General features: G+C 35.6%; 1 protein-coding gene across 3 annotated transcripts in view; it reads left to right on the top strand.

Annotated features, from left to right (window-relative positions):
- The first annotated feature begins 3,851 nt into the window (after positions 1 to 3,851).
- The window catches only part of LOC143257128 (uncharacterized), a 76,519-nt gene continuing 68,440 nt past the window's right edge, over positions 3,852 to 11,930 (top strand). Inside the window, exon 1 of one of the 3 annotated variants that reach the window (XM_076515402.1) lies at positions 3,852 to 4,277. The gene's annotated coding sequence lies outside the window, so the exon portion shown is untranslated. The remainder of the gene's footprint in view (positions 4,278 to 11,930) is intronic. The other 2 variants (XM_076515407.1, XM_076515404.1) reach the window with 2 other exon arrangements.

Below are 11,930 nucleotides of genomic sequence, written 5' to 3'. Positions count from 1 at the left end.
TATAGTGATGGACAGGCTTAGGTTTAGTTTTGCTCGAAGTGCATGACTTACTCTTATTGTTGTTTCCTAAATACAAGTACTGAAAAAAATTCTAGTAATCTTTGTATGATCTACTTACGAGAACGTGCTAGTGTAGCATACGTTCTTGGTTCAACTTATTTATTCCCCAAACTTTTGTTTTTCATTGTCAATAACAAGTTTCTAATTTTAACAGAAACATCAACTGAAATAAAAAATCAGAAAACGAGAAACGATAGATTATCGGACAGAACGTCGTGACAACATACAGTCGCGGATTTGGAAGGTCAGATTAAGAACTAGGTCATTGTCTCCCGTTGCAAGTGCACGAGCATGCTATTGTTTGATTGGTGGTTGTGTATATGATGTCATAGAGGCTCGTGAAGCTTGACTCACAAGGCGTTTTTAAAAAATCGGGTTGAGGAGAAAGTGGCCTGAAAGATAACTTGTTTGGCTTGGTTTGTTCGATAAGGTTGTGGTTTGTTTTATATTCTTTATCTGGCATAACTGTACTGTAAATAAATGAAAAGCTGGAGAATTATAATACACTTAAGCATATTAAGATTTTTACGCATTAAGCTAGTTGTTATTTTCTGGCAGCTGTTTGGCAGTGAGTAACTATAACAATCTCAGAGTACTTCCACTAGTTGCGAATTACCATTTCTTGAGGTCTAATAGAGCGCTCGACTCGCAATCTGCGGATTACTAGTTCGAATCTCTTACCGAATGTGCTCGCTCTTCGGATTGTGTTGTATCAGTATTATGTGTGAGTGATGTGTATTATTTTAGTTTGTAGACTGTATCGGTATTGTGTGTGAATTGTGTGCGTTTTAGTTTAAATATATTTTATTGACGGGTGGTATTAGTATTAAAACTTTAATTAAAATGAAGTACAAAACAATGTTTTTACTTTCTGACGTCATCTTCAGGTTAACAAAGAAAGTTTGCAATTGATCGTTAGAAATGTGCCCAGCAACGATCAGTTGCAAACTTTCTTTGTTAACCTGAAGATGACTTCAGAAGGTCGAAACGTTGTTCTGTGCTTTGTTTTATTACCCATACTAGTCGTCTTTATAATACATTTTTACTTTAAGTGGGTTTCTCGTCATCATTTTTTTTAGTTTGTGGACTGTATTGATACTATGTGTGAATGATATGTATTGTATTAATAGTAAAATGAATGTTCTTGTATTTTAAATGTATATAATTCGTCTATTTGCTATTCATTCTGTAAATTATTATATTTTAGACTTCAGATTCATTGGATTTATCTTAAACTTAGGTTTTTAATTTTATAAAAGTTTTATAAACACAGAATATAATGACTTCATCTCTTTGATACACACATTTATATCGAATATCGGTAAATGCGCTATGTTGTGTTTTAAAGTGTTTTGGTGAAATCCGTTTTCATTTAGAAAATGTTTCATAACAGATATGACTTACTGAAAAACTGGAAGTAATATAAAACTACTAAGGCTGCGGAAAGCTAATGATATTCTAATTTCTGTACATTGATGTTATAAGCCCCGACTCCCCGTGGTACAGCAGTAAAACTCGGCTTATCATGCTAAAATTCGAGGTTCAACACCCAATGTGAGTAGAGCACAGATAGTCCGTTATTCAGCTTTATGTTTATAAATGAACAAGCTTTTAATCCGGGCTTACTTTTATAATTAGTGTCGTTTTGTTTAATACTTAACACAAGTTATTATTAGACAGGGCATGGTTTAGTGTATCATTAGTAAAGGTGTGAAACAGTTAAATTTACTATCAAAAAATTAGCCCCCCACCTCATTCGAAGATAACCCAATATACGAATTTCCACTTAATACCTGTACTAATGTGCACCAACAAGTATATTTTTCAGAGGGGAAGGGGGCAGGCAAAACATACACGTAGTGCAAGTTTACACAAAATGTGTTATGTGTGCTTAAATGTGTACACAAGTCTATACAAAATGTGTTACGTGCGCTTAAATGCAAACGCAAATTTACAGTTTTAATAAAAAGTTACTAAAAAGAAACTACGATGTTACGTTTACATTATAATACGTACAATTTGAGGGAGGGGGCAAATTCAGCCTTTTAACTCTTCCTGTGGACGCCCATATCACTAATACTTCTTACCTAATATTTTATATTTCTTTAGAATTGTCGAGATAGTTCAACAGTTTTAAACAGCAGGTTCAAATCCTCGCTGGTTCGTAGGTGATGTAAATGTTTTGACCAATAATATTTGTGGAATAACGTTGGAAACCATGCACGAATGTTAGTTGACGTGTTTCCAGGAGAGGAGCGCAAAGTATCGTGAGTTGTGAAGTTAGTAAAGGAACCTGCATAAGTTGAATGGATAAGGAAAGAATTAACTTATTTCTCGTTCAGGAGAGCGAGTACCCTTTTCTCTCCCCCTACGGAAGTCCATTTCTTTTATATAAACAGTTTTCTATCGACGAAATTAAACGAATCCACCTTAATGTTTGTTTTGCATTCTGTTATCTTTCTGAACGGTGACAAAAGCAACAACGTCGACTGGGATTCCCTCATTAAAATGGAACAAACAACACAAACACTGACTAGTTTGGCTAGAAAAACCTTTTCAAACGTGGTTCTCAAGCTAGTTGCTCCCACCCATTAGTAGCAATGAAAGGATAGTTTACATAAACTGGTGGCATTTCGTAACTAAAGAGAGACTCAAAGACAGGAAAAGGCTTTGTTCATTTGAGGTATTATGAGATGTTTACCAATGAAACTGAGTTTTTTTTTTTTTTTTTATGGGAGTAAAGGGATAGAGTCCGTTACTTGGGTGAGCAACAGTTACTGGAGTATAGAGGGTCGTTGAACGAGTTTAAATATTTGATCATTTTAGTAAATGCAGCTTTAACAAGTGCATCTATCTTATATATTTTATTAGATATTTTTTTAAGTAGTGAAGTAATATCCCAGTGTTTGTTAATTCAACTTAGTTCTAAACACAATAGTTCTTAAACTTATCTTTATTTATTTTATTTTCGCCTTGACATAGCATGCCCAGTGTGTTTAAAGGTTTATCTCTTTGGTTATCTGACGTCACCAACGTGCTTTTCAAAGATTGGATGTATCATTAAAGTAATTGTCTATTCTTTTTACTTACCGCACAGTGATTCAGCTGAACTCTGAAGGCTGCTAACGCTGAAAGCCGGGTCTCGATACCCGTGATGAGCCCAACACAAACAGCCCATGGCGTATTTTTGAGCTTAACATAAAACATTTCACAGTATTATTAGAAAAAGTGCGTTCAGTTGGTGGCGACGTCACGTGAGTCGCTTCAAATAATTAACTGGTGACCATTTTAACCCCTTTTTATATAACACAAATAATGTAACGAAGTCACTCGCTGATTATTATCAGGAATTTTATTGTTCTCATAGCTCCTTGTAAACATACAGCCCCAGATGACTACAGACTGTCATTTCTTATTCTAACTTTGCTATAATTTCCACAGTTCAAATCTTTCATAAAGAATAGAAAATAACTTATCTCGTTTACTGAACACAGTTCCATACAGCGATATGTCCGCGAACTCACACCGCTAAAAACCGGACTTCGATACCTGTGATGGGCAGAGCACAGCTAGCCCATTGTGTAGCTTTGTGCTTAATTCTAAACAAACAAATACTGAACACAACTGTTCAGGATCCCCAACAGCAATGAATGTTTCACTGTCTTCAATACATTGATTTTCCTGTAGGAATCAAAGCAGGTGAGAGAGAAAATAAACTTGAGATTACTAGGATACACCCCTTTTCCCTTATAGTGGTCGAGCCCAGTACCTTCTGCAGTTTTCTTTACAGCGTTGCGCGCGAGCTCGTAGTGTTAGCACACGATATTGCCTTACCAGTCTATCAAACGAAGTTTTATAGCTATCAGCTGATGCGTTTGTTTACGTTCTAAGGTGTCACTGTTTGAATATTATTCAGTTTTCCGATTAATAGTAATAGTTTTTGACACGTGACCAGAGGAAAAACTTGAGATTATATGACAGTTGTGTAGAACATCTTCAACTTTAGGCTCTGTTCCACAAGCACTATGGCGGTTCATTTTTCAGCCGGTACAATCACGTGCGTGTAAGCCCTCCTTCCGTCCAATGCTGTAGTTGTCCAAGCGGCTCGTAACGTGTCATCCTCTTGAAAATTATTGTGAATACTGGCTGTGGAAATCGAATAATTCGTGTTGATGTTAGTAATGGTCGTCCAGATGAACATCTGGGTGGTTTAATGGGTAAGTTAGCTTGATTTTAATTTCACAATCGTGATTTGTTTTAGCACAACAAACGAACTACAAAAGACCATATGGACGGTCTTGTACATCCACCTTTAAGTTAATGCCATGTCAATCTGACCTCAACTACTATTCTGGCCGCTTTTTTCGGAATCCAGTCACCTTTCAAGAAAAATAAGCCTAGTTTGTCTTTTGCATACCTTGAGTTTATGACTTTTCCTATTATGTTGAATAAGTAATTTCTACATCCTATCCATTAATCGTATACCTTTTATTATAAAGTTCAACATTACATTCTCTACTCCTTGTTTTTAAGCTAAAGTAAGTTGAAAGATCTCAACCTATCGTGAAGCAGGAAAGTTGTAGACGATGTTAAACCAACAAAACTATCACTTTGCTGTCGGAAATGTATTTTTTGCACGTAGTCGCTCCTTACAGGCACTTTTTCTTCTTAAAAATTATTGAAAAATGGTAGAAAAAATGTTGATTTTGCTATTTCCACATACGAAAATTATTTTAATGTGAAGAGCCGCACCGTTACATAAAAAGTTTCGAAACCCTGCCCTGATCCAGTTATACTGTTCATGTCGTATTCCACAATTTCTGATACTGTCTACAGCTGAGATTAACTATCAGTTTTAGAAGAAGAAAAACTAGGTGGCGTAACGGTTGTTTTTCTGTTGTTTTACACAGCAGTGATCAGTATTAATTGTTGATTTATGAAGTGACTTGCGACGATATTCGTATAGTTTGATTTCACTGAAAACGTTAAAAGTTGTAGGTATAACCACCAGGCGGCAACGTTACGCTGTAGAAATAAACTGACAAAGATAATTTTCGGTTTATACAATATTCTTTAGTTGTTGCATGAAGTTATTTAACACTGTTGTCAATTAAAGAAAAAAATTAACCCCTACTTCTGTGCACTGTCGTATTCAAAGGATAAAATGGTGCCGTGGCCCCTTTCGGACTGGTGTCTCACGATTTGTTAATAATACCTACGAAACATTTTCTCTCTCTCTCTCTAGATGTTTGGTTATATAAATTTGTATACCTAGGAGGGTCAGATACACTAGACCTCTTCCTCCTGCCTTTATATTGTTTGAGTGGACTTGTTAATATAATTAAAGTAAATGCAGAGGGCCAGAGTGATAACATAACTAAGGCCCTTTTCAGGGCAATGTCCATGTATATTGTTCTTTCAGTTGTTGTTGTTTTTTTTTTATATATAAGTCTAGAACATGTGGCCTGTTTTATTTTAGTACTAGTTTTTTATTATTATTTTTATTATATTTTTCAAATATTTTTATTTATTTAACTTAATTTTAGCTTAATGATCTAATGTACAAGTTTATCGGGGAGAGGTGTTTAGGACTGTGTTCATCATATATGCAATACCTGTTTAGTTTGCGTAACAGCTCTTTTTTTTCCAATATTTATCGAAATATTTTATTGTGCTATGTAGAAGTCTATCTGCTGTTGTGCGTGTATTAGAGTATTTGTGCATGAACTTTGAGGAAGTAGTTTTGAGTACTCTATGCTGTCGTAATTAATGTATTTTGTAATGATTGTTGTTTGGTTTGCAGTTGTTTTTCACCTACGTTAATCCTAGTAGGTTTGTGACAAATACATTCGAATCTGGTAACGCACCACTTTTGGCGGGAGATTGGAAATCACGTGATTGTTTCCGACCCCGTATAAATTGACTACAGATAGTATACTAGTAGCTAAATACGTATTAACTTGCTTTGTTGTTAAGACAAGCTACATTGTTGAAACTGTATTTCGTAGAAGTGGTTTATTACGATTACAGTTAGAACTTTCAACAATGCAGTTACGAATAATCAGAATCAACTGCTTCACCACGAGATTCTTATGTGGTTTAGTTGCTATTGGGGAAACAAGACGAAAAACTATGCCGTGAACAATACGTTTTAACTCGTTAGGTATCAGTATTTGTTTTATTATAACTATCCAACTTTTAAAACCCACGAGGAATTAATTATTCACTTAAATACAAAAAATGAAGTTTAACTTCGACAGATTATTTACATGATCTAATACTTTTATTTCAAATGTGAGTGGGAATTATTACCTTGGTAATCAAGTTATTTGGAGTATTCTGCACTGTGTACTGTAGTATTGTGTGTTTCGAGTAGTCACAGTAGTTCTGTTACGGGGAGAACTGAAGGAAGAATAAAAATTTCATTAATTACTCGAGTGTATGTATATATATATACATGGGAAAGTTTGGACAAATAACAAAGTATGTTAGTGCTACAAGTACTTTGAACGTAGCTTGTCTTGACAGTTCACAGAGATTTGCGACTCGTGCACGTACGAGATGATAGCTTAAACTTTACCTTGAAACAGCGTATAGGAGCTTTTGCATCAACCGTCGTTGAAACAGATTTTTTCAGTGAACTCTTCAACTATAATACGGTCTTGAGCCGGAAACTGGAGTGTAGGGAAAAGTTGTTTACCATTTTATATTCATTATTTTCTCTCTTGTTCCATCTGTTCTATCCTACATATATGGAGGTGTAGAACGTTTCCTGAAATGGTGAGGGTACAGGTGTGGAAGGGGTGTAAAGGCACGCCTCTCTTGTCTTTGGCCAGCTGTGTCTACGTTTTTCTCCAGGAACTAACCAGTACCGGGCCATTGTTGAGTTTTAGCGACAGGAGTGTTGCAGTTTTATGTTGTCTTATAAAGAAGCATATCACATAGGTTTTGGACATAAGATATTCAAATATCTCGAATTCTATACGCAAGAAGCTGGTTTATACTGTAGTGAGAAGTTAAAAGTTTCTTATGTGATTAAATCGGCGCTCTACTGAAGTTCTGTTGTTTCGAACGCTTCTGGAATTACAAACTGAGGCCCGTACAAGTTCCCACAAAATTCGTGTGTGTGTGTTCGGGGGAAGGGGGTAAAGTAACCATTGGGGAAATATATAGAAGGCGATAAAAATTGTTTAACAATAGATAAATTAGGGCTTGAAAAATTACTGTTAAAAGGTACACGAAAGTTCTAAAAAGTATGAAGAACTTTAACGTAGAGGTAAAATTAAAAATTAGAGTACTAAAAGCATGTATATCAGCTTCTTGGACATTAGCTGTTCGTATAGTTAACGATTTGTTTTTTCAGTTTCTCGTGATAAAATATTCTTGTTGAAAACAAAAGGGAAATTAAACCGTGCAAAGCTTAGACTATTTACACCCCTTAATAACAGTGATCAAAGTTGGATCATACGTAGAATCGTTTATGAATCCAGTATTGAATACTTGCAAACTGTTTATAATACGATAGTTATTATTGTGTTAGATTTCAGCTTTGTTTTTCTATTACAATCTTGTATTTAAATAAGACCCAATAGCCGTAGTTATATGCTTCTGTGCTTTATAGGTAAACTATTTCAGAATTCAACGTAAAAACATCAAAACTAATTTTATGACTTGCCAGTCTAGTAATAAATTGAGTCATAACCCGTTTTCTTTTATTTCTTGATTTAGCCAGTGTAGAATATTGACTGTTTGGTGGTTATTATTGTGGAAATGTCGCACTTTCGTACGATTATATCCGTACGAGTTGTTGTTTTTTTTTGCGTTTCATCGACAGGATCTTAACTTTCTTGCATGTGTGAGAAATTAGTGGATCGGGAGATTTAACACTCCTACGAAAAGACGTTTCTAGTCCTGATTTCTCCAAGCCCGTTCCCCTGGCTGTGGTTTCGCTAGATAGTAGATAGGGACAGTGGGAATCTCGTTAATCCATTCATTAATGGATTTAAATGGAAATTTCATTTAAATACAAAATTATTAGCCTAATATTAATAACCTTTAAAGTTGCTCTGGGGCCTATTAGGCCCCACTTTTCGTAGGAGTGTTAAAACATTGCTTCTTTGCCCTAGTTGAAAATCGTATGTGAAACAGAATCTACGTTGTTTCATGAAAGAAAAATGAATGTGTAACGTATTTCTAAGCCGCAAACTAAGTGGGTTAGTGGAGAAAAGGGTCATATGCGAAGCCAAGGGATTTGACGTGTACACGTGCTTCAAGCTGGTCCATATTATATGCTACTGTCACGTGATAAAAATGTATTTAGAACATTACTCGCCACTGCCCTCTTTAGCGCTAGAAAGTGAATGTATTGTATTTGAGTTAGAAACTTTGATTTATTGAACTATAAATTTATCAAAGTTACTATAAATGATTAGCTAAGACTTGAGAATTTCGCATACCATATAAATGGCACGTAAATATTTTATGTATGTAAGAATATCAGGAATTTGATGGATTACGAAAAACCTGTGTAGGAAATGTTTTTATTTTAATGGAGGAATGAAAGTTTACATTTGTCAGTTTACTGTGATATTAAAATATCTAAACTATTTGATGTTTAAAAATGTATTTTCAAACCACCAAAATTAAATTCCTTAATATTCAAATTTATTAATATCCTAGCTGATCAATAAAGAGTCTTCTCTTCCCTATTTACATCCTAAGTATTTAGTACAATGTTCGACTAACTGCGCATGCGCTCACATCAGTTCCACAACTCTAGTGTCTTTAGTATATACTTTAAAGGATGCGAGGTTTCTTTACACGTGTATTTTGTTCTGTGATCCACTACTACGATGTAGACTGCATTTATGTATCAACGTCAGTTTCTTTTATTGTGGATATATCAAGATTTACAGACACAAATTGGTACATAACCCCGATTACTATTTTTTGTCAGACTTCTAAACATTTTACAAGTTTCTAGGTTTCTCAGTAACAGTAAGGTTACCTTACTGTTTTAGTGATTTAATGTTTCGGTGATATTCATTTGTATGAAACCAACAGCTTAAATATTTCACGACTTCCTCCGATTAAACGGGATGTCACCGTGTAACAGTGAATGTAAGCCGTACTTAAATAGCGGTCTAACCTTCTACTTGACTACACTCAGGACGTGAAACTAGGTCACTTGGTAGTGACATATATGGTAAAGGAAACGCCGAGAAGTTGACCTATTATTCAATACTAGATGTTACAGATTTGAATAGTTTGAGTGGATCAGTAGTGAAATCCGGTGAATAGATTCATTTTACGTGGGAATGGATCCATTATTAATAACTCTCAGCTAATTGTCGCAATTATGTTTATCTTGTTGGGTGTTGGAGCACAAACAGACGTGCTAAAGTATGTGATATGCTAAAAGTGTGGTTTTTTTTATTGTTGTTTAATGTGGATTTATCAGTGTCAAAGCACCGCACAGTTGAATCGCGTGTGGTCTCGATGTACATGGAACCAGTTTCATTGAACGGTACAGTGCAGTGAACAAACTTTCGCTTGAAGATTTCCAGGCCTCAAAGCCAGTTCACATCTTTAATTGACAGAATCGTGATAGTGTTCATTTTTAAAAGCTATAAAACGATTTTGGAGGAGTTGCCATGTTTCGTTTGTCCATCGCACTATAAATAATATTACACACAGTATTCCCATGACAACCGTAACCGAACTCTACAGCGTTAGTCCTCTCGGAACCGTTTTTTATCTCCTGGTATCACGTACCCTAAATTTGCTTTCAACGCAGTCCTACAGACCCAATTTATGCTTAGGTCTTCAAGTGGTCCGGGCATTACCGTGTAACTGTCGAAAATGAAGTCGTCTTCTCGGCGGTGCCTTTATAGTACCTCATCACTGCTCATATAATTGCATAATATACATGACAATTCCTGTTTAATCTAGGTTTTTGTAAGAACTGAGGAAAAAAAAAGAATCTCACGTGATATGATCTAAACCAAGCCGAAGAAAGAATAAAAGCGTTTTTTGAATTAGAATCTTTACCTGTGAAAAGTAACCATTAAATGACCTAAAATTAATTATTTCGCTGGGGCTGTGATATACACATGTACTACCGGTTGATGTGGGAGGGGGAGGTATAGTTTCGTTAGGTTATCGCTTTGCTGGGTTATTTCTGGTATCGCTATGCTTAACCATCAGAAATCTACATTCTTGCTGTAAATTAACCACTTTGTATAACAAAGTGGTTACACACACAGCTGATTTTTGGACACCCTACTCACGAAAACCTCTACCCCCAGGTGGTTGTACTTCCTAATCACCTATACATATATAGTACAGAGGTGTATGTAGTTGGGGGGTGGGGCGACAGTGAGAAGCCGTGATCATCCAAACCCATGATGTGTACTGTATTTGGGTGGGTCAGTGTTAACCGTGACAGGTAGTAAATGCTTCCCAGTGTGAGAATTATTCATACCAGCTGTTTTGTTCTGTTTGTTTAACGCTACTTCTGCTTGTTGCCAGTTTTCGGGACACCTTTTGAGGGGTGTGGTTTATTATTATTAAATTAAGAAAAGTTAAAAACCAAGTGCAAAACAATTTTGAAGCTCTGTTATCTTCATGCGTTATTTCATTTATTTATGTTGCTTCTTAGTATGCATGTGCATCAATATATTAACTAGAAAGAGTAAGTAACAGGGAAAACAGTGTAATATTTATTGTACACGTTTCTTTTCAATGAAGATAAAACTTGAAATATTTTGACTTGGAAGCCTAATGCATTCTGTTTGATCTTTTTTTTGTGGATTTAGGTTCGCTTACCAGTATAGTTTAGATAGATTAAAGAAACAGAAAGACTTTTTATGGTGACAAGGATGTACAGTTAGTGTTTTTTTAGTCCTTTCTAGCCTACCCTTTCAGGTATTAAATGTGAATTAACATTATAGCATTACGCCTAATTTATGATTTGGTATAACACTGATGACCAACTGTTTAGGTTCATTTAGGCTTACCTTAAAAGAGTTAAAAACGACTCAAAATCTTCCATAAAAAATTAGAATAATATTTATGCTCTTGGGACTTAGCTGTCAGTTGCTTTTCTTCGGTCGTCAACGATCACGTTATCAAACAAACTATTGTGGGTAAAAACAGGGCTTGTAGCCAACTTGTGATTCAAGGTCGTCCCTTGTAGGTGACTGACCGAAAGCCAAGGCTAAGTTCTGCTGTGTTAGTTTGTGGTATCACCACTAGTGGGCGTCCTAGTACTAACTGATGGAAGAGATATTTCATATGTTTTATAAAACTGTTTTTATTTGATTCTTCATAGTCTTTGTTGGAATCAGAATCTAATCTCTTCTACCTGTACATCTTAAAGTGCGCTTGTCAAAAAGTATTTATCTCTTACCCTGGTGGATGCTTCCTTTTGAACCCCTTTTCTCAGATTTTCACACTCTTCCAAACCGTAAGTATGTTTGTTTGTATTTGTTTCTATTCTTGATGAGTCGATATCAAATCCGTTTTAAAATGTATATAACACGAGTTGCAGGTTTTTTATGTGCGAGTTTCGTTTTTTCTTGCTTTTTTTTAAAAAAGCAAACTCGCGTGATCTGGGAATATGTTACGTTAACACGAGCCATTTGGTACTGTTGTGAAATCTCGAGGTGGTGAAACAAGGTCAACGTTATTTGTTCTTTTTAGTGCTAGTACCGGGAAAAATGCATACCGTTGCAGTGACGTGTATCAATATTATATGATGCCACACCAAACAACGCCTCAGATACAACAATACATTAATGTACTGCTTTTACTTTGTTACACATGGCCGAGCGCGTAAGGCGTGCGACTAGTAATCCGAGGGTCGCGGG

This window comes from Tachypleus tridentatus, chromosome 7 (assembly GCF_004210375.1).
Source record: "Tachypleus tridentatus isolate NWPU-2018 chromosome 7, ASM421037v1, whole genome shotgun sequence".
Classification (NCBI taxonomy): domain Eukaryota; kingdom Metazoa; phylum Arthropoda; class Merostomata; order Xiphosura; family Limulidae; genus Tachypleus; species Tachypleus tridentatus.
The sequence above is the reverse complement of the archived record's forward strand: the minus strand, read 5'-3'. Positions and strand labels throughout refer to the sequence as shown.